The sequence below is a fragment of the Gymnodraco acuticeps genome, unplaced genomic scaffold (assembly GCF_902827175.1).
Source record: "Gymnodraco acuticeps unplaced genomic scaffold, fGymAcu1.1, whole genome shotgun sequence".
NCBI lineage: Eukaryota > Metazoa > Chordata > Actinopteri > Perciformes > Bathydraconidae > Gymnodraco > Gymnodraco acuticeps.
In genome coordinates, this window is record NW_022991434.1 from 625,278 (window position 1) to 631,188 (window position 5,911).

A 5,911-nucleotide genomic window follows, 5' to 3' on the forward strand; every position below is an offset into this window, starting at 1 on the left:
CGCTCAGTCCTCAAGCAGGTTTGAGCGTGAACCTCAATGTCCGTTTTACGAGTTTTCTCCTAAACGGCGACATGAGGAGAGCCGCTGTGTAATACAGCGTGTGGAGGTGCATAAGCCAGCTGTTTGTTACCTCTACGGTTAACAGACAGCGGGGCTCGCCGTTTGAGCCAGCTGTAACCTGTTGGTTAGCGCGGCAGCGGGGCTCGCGGCACAAGCCAGCTGTAATTAACCAGTAGGTTATTAAACAGCAGGGCTTGACGGTTAAACCTGATGCTCCTAACCTGTCGGTTATAGGCAGCACGGTTTTTCTCTGTCCCAGATGTGCCTATACTACACACGGTCGTAATGAGCCTAGGGCTGTTATTATGCACTGTGTGAATAGCACTGCACACACCTCCGCTCATTCCCTCAGCGGGTTTGAGCGTGAACGCGCCTCAATGTCCAGTTTACGAGCCTTCTCCGAAACAGAGACAGGATGAGAGCCGGTGTGAGATGCAGCGTGTGGAGGGCCCCTCGCAGCCTTTTCGGTCCGGGCCCCTCTTGGGTTGCTTCACGGGCAACGGCGGCGAGGGCTCTGACGTGGCTCGTCACCATGACAACCACAGCACATCCAGAGCAGGTCGCGCGCTCTCAGAGTATTACTCAGAGTGGCGTCGCGCGTGTTCGATGGACAGATGGATAATAATAAGCAGCAATTCTCACCGGTTAAGCCGGCTGCCCCTGACCTGTCGGTTATAGGCAGCATGGCTCGCTGCATAAACCGGCTGTCTTTAAAAACCTATTGGTTTTTAAGCAGCTCGGACAGCTCTCCTCCGGCGCGTCACGCCCCGCGGGGCGGTGACAGCCCTCTCAGTGATGCAGCTGTTAAGGATGATATCAGCTGGTCACGTGGTGATCCCCCTGGGTCTCCTTCACAGTGAGGAGACTTCCAGAGGTGGTTTATTCGCCTGCGTATCGACCCCGTGCGTCAGAGGAGACGCATGGTGTACATTCCTCCTTCCGTGGGTTTGGATTGAACCCACTGGAAAAATCTCCACGTCAGTGGGGGTGCCCCTGAGCAGAGTGACGTCACACACCACAGTGTTCACAGACGCATCTCTCGCAGGCTGAGGAACGTGCATGTCGCAGGCAGTGGGGGGACAGTGGCCGGGTCACATGTCTCTCCATATAAACGTGCTGGAATTACTATATGGAAAGTAATCCAGCACTTCGCCCTGTTGCTGTACAATCAACATGTGTTGATTCGAACAGACAACAAAGCAGTGGCGGCCTACATAAATCGCCAGGGAGGTGTTCGATCAGCGCAGCTGCTGAACACACATCCTACAGCCAAATGGACAATGTTCCGTTTGGGGTGTAGGGAAAAGCCTGGACCCCGTTGGGCCCCCTGCCTCGTGCTGTTGTTCCTCCAGCTGTTGCTGGACAGGAATTTGACCTATAGCACGGTCGAAACATATGCTGCTGCCATTTCATCTTGCCACGTAGATTGGTGTCAGCACGGTGTGTAGTCACCCTCTGACAAAACGTTTTCTACGGGGAGTACAGAGACTCAGACCTGTGTCACGCGCTTTGGCGCCTCAATGGGTTCGGCTTTAGTGTTACGCGCACTGAGTAAAGCTCCATTTGAACCTTTAGATCAGGTTCCCCTGAAGTTTTTGTCTGCCAAAGTAGCTCTGCTATTGGCTCTGACATCAGCTAAAGGGTGAGTGATTGGTCTGCTCTCTCGGTGGCTCCGTCATGTCTCCGGATCCAAGGAGATGGCAGCTTAGCTGTTTTGCGCCCTAACCCGGTTTTTATGCCAAAGGTTATCACAAGCTCGTTTTAGATCGAGAGTGATAACTTTGGATGGCTTCTTTCCTCCTCCTGTTAATCTGTGTTGGTTATTCTCGTGTCCAGGAGAGAATCTTTAAAAGGAGACTAAATGGACATTGACTTCCGGTGGGGCAAGATGGAGTAGGCAGTGTCGAATCTAGCTCCCGTAACTTTTATTCATTGACTATTTTAAATCCCCATCGTTTTGGCTTTGGCCATCTCCAGGTGGATAATTATTCCTCTCTAAACACTCTGGTGCTGGATTATGGCTTCCAAGCAGCAGAGATCTGGCAAGAAGGAGCAGTCTACCGTGCCGGCGGCAAATGGCGGTGACTTCAACATGGCGGCCTTGGCTAACCAACTGGAACAACACCGGAATGCTATCTCTGCGGATTTCAAGACTACTATATCTACGCTCGAAGCCAAGCTAGACTGCATTCAAACCACAGTCTCCGATCATACCCGCTCAATTAATTCGCTTGAATCCAACGCTAACGAACAAGACGGACGCATACAAAGTTTGGAATTGATGTGTGCTAAGCTAGCTGAGAATAATACTAAGCTACAAGCTAAGTTGACGGACCTCGAGTCTCGCAGCCGCCGTAACAATATCAGGATCATTGGTCTACCTGAGTCCATCGAAGGGCCTCACCCCTCCACCTTCTTTTCTGAACTTCTGGCTGAGGTCCTTGGTGACAGCGTTTTTGAGTCTCCACCGGAGTGCGACAGAGCGCACCGTACACTCTCCAACAAGCCAGGACCGGGTCAGAGACCGAGACCCGTGGTCATCAGGCTCCACAGATTCCAGCAGAAAGATAAGATCATCCGTGAGGCCAGAGCTAAGAGAGGCAAGCTGCAGTACCGTGGGACCCCCATTGCAATCTACGAGGACTATCCTTCTGAGATAGTGGAGCAGCGCAGGGAATACCAAGAGGTGATGTCTGAACTTTACCAACGGGGCTTCAAGCCCGCACTACTTTTCCCTGCGAGGCTTAACATCACACTGAAGGATGGGGCCAGGAAGAGACTTTCCTCCGTTTCTGAGGCCAAGGACTTTATTGCAGCTAACCGATCTGGTATCGGCTCTCATGCCTCCTCCTCCGCCTGACTGCTGCGGTTTGGTAACGTTAGCCCATTTTACTAGCCTTACTGGCTACCTAAGTAACTTGTCTGTTAGTTCACATGGGTTCTAATTATGCCGTTAACACGCAGACAGACATGTGTGTTTTTCCAAGGCTAGACTTCTTATATTTTCCTTTTTTTGTGTGTGTTCCTTGCCGTTATGAATGCCTGTTGATCTGCAGAGTATCGCTTTTGCCTCTAGAGGGTGCCACAGCTCCATTGATGTGGAGCTGCTGCACTAGCTTATTTTCTTGTCCACCTGTGCCTTTACCATTCAGAGATTTCTTTTGCACTTTATTTTATTTCCTATTATGTCTCATTTAGGGTATCTGTATGGATAAAATACATTGTATTTACTTGTTGGACCGGCTGTTCATGCTGATTTTTACTGCACTGTGTTTTCTTCTCTGTTCTCTGTGGTTTGGTATTGGCATAGATTTATCTGCATACTATTTGACAATTTCCTATTCACTTACCCATCCACTTGTTCTGTGTGGGATAATATGGGGATGGTTTACTGTTTAGATAGGGACTAGGTCCCCGGAAGACGTTAGTGTAATTACAAGCGTTAGTGTAATTACATAGATCTAAGCTAGCTTGATTATGCTGTGCATTTTGGGTTTAGCTATAGGTATGGCCACATGGGGTTTTTTTGGGTTTTTTTTGTTTTGTTTTTGTTATTATCATTACTATTATTATTTGTTGTCGTCCTCTCTTCTCTTTCTCCTGTGTATGCAAGACAGTGTTTGTCCAGGTAAACTTGTCTTTGAGGAACTTTCTAGATGGTGTCTACCATGACAACGACAGGTAGAGGAGTGCGCCTGATTTCCTGGAATACTAAGGGCATGAACAACGCTACTAAGATTGGTAAGGTAATGACGCGGTTGCAACATCTGAATGGAGATGTCATATTCCTGCAGGAAACTCATCTTAAATCTTCTGATACCCTTCGTATTAAGAGGGCATGGATGAGTCACTTGTTCCACTCAAAATTCTCCCATAAAGCCAGAGGGGCAGCTATTATTATTCACAAGAATGTCACATTTGAATTGACAAATTTGATATCAGATCCTAATGGTCGTTATGTCATAGTTTCGGGCATGCTACAGAACACACCAGTGATACTAGCTTCTGTCTACGCTCCCAATTGGGATGATGGTAATTTTTTTGTGGACCTCTTTGCTCAAATTCCCAACGCCGACAACCATCGTATTATTATGGCTGGTGACTGGAATTTGGTCCAGGACGTGAGTCTCGACAGGTCATCGCTCACACAAGCCACTCTCTCCAATTCGGCCAAGGTAGTAATGCACAATGCATCACGATTAGGACTCTTAGATCCCTGGAGATTTATTAACCCGCAAAGTAGAGCATTTTCCTTCTTCTCGCACAGGCACCACACTTTTTCACGAATTGATTTCTTTTTACTCGATAACAATTTGATTCATCTAGTCAATTCATGCGAATACCATCCGATAGCCATCTCAGATCATTCTCCCACTTCGGTTGACATTAATTTCCCTCTTGGTACGTCCCCCCCCTCCATTATGGAAATTCAATTCTCCCCTGCTGTCAGACAGTGAATTTAGAGACTATCTTTCCACTCAGATTTCTTCCTACATTGAAATTAATGACACTTCCGACGTTAGTAGCGGTATTCTTTGGGAGGCTCTTAAGGCCACTGTGCGGGGACAGGTCATTTCATACACTTCACGTAAGAGAAAAGATGAAAAGGCTAGGCTTTCAGAAATCTGTGTTGAGCTTCGCTTACTCGATGAAACATACTCCTCCTCTCCCTCTCCTTCTCTCTATAAAAAACGCCTCCTGCTACATTCAGAACACGACCTTCTGATGACAGGCATTGTTGAGAGACAACTGAGACAGTGTAGGCAGCGTTACTTTGAGCAGGGCGACAAAGCTGGTAGACTCCTAGCTCAACAAGCTCGTGCGGTCAGTGCGTCCAGATTGATTCCCCAAATCAGATTGTCCGATGGCAACCTTACTTCTAATCCAGCTGATATTAACAGGTCTTTCTCGGAATTTTACACCAATCTCTACACTTCGGATTGTCCCCCGATCCCTGCCACGACCCCCAATCCTCTTGACTCCTTAATTTACCCCAAAATTAACGAGAACATCGCTAGCGAATTGGGCGGCCCCATCTCCACCCTTGAGATACATGATGCAATACAATCTATGCAAAGTGGGAAGTCTCCTGGGCCCGACGGTTATACAGTTGAATTCTATAAGGCATATTCTTCCAAGTTAGCCCCGATTTTGGCTAGGATGTACAATGACTCTCGCCAGACAGGCCGATTGCCAGAAACGTTGTCCATTGCGTCTATCTCCTTGCTTCTCAAGAAAGACAAAGATCCTACTTCGTGTGGCAGTTACAGACCAATCTCACTGTTAAATGTGGACTGTAAAATACTGGCCAAAATACTGGCTATCCGCCTCCAACGTGTACTGCCAGATATCATTTCGCTGGACCAAACAGGCTTTATGGTGGGGAGACACTCTTTTTTTAACACAAGGAGGTTGCTCAATATAATTTTCTCTCCTTCCTCTAACACCCCCGAAGTCATAGTGACACTTGACGCAGAGAAGGCCTTCGATAGGGTTGAGTGGGGTTTCCTATTTTCTAGTCTTGATAAATTTGGTTTCGATTCCCAATTTATTTCCTGGATTAAACTCCTATATGCCTCTCCATCTGCCTCTGTACACACTAATGGCATTCGATCTCCCCCTTTCTCTCTCCAACGTGGTACTCGCCAGGGGTGTCCTCTTTCGCCGCTGTTGTTCAATATAGCCATTGAACCTCTCGCTATCTGGCTCAGAAGCCATGATAGGTTTAAGGTCATTACGCGTCATGGCATGGTTCATAAACTGTCTCTCTATGCTGATGACCTTCTTCTTATGATCTCGAACCCCTTATCCTCTCTTCCCCCCATACTGTCGATTTTAGATCAATTTGGCC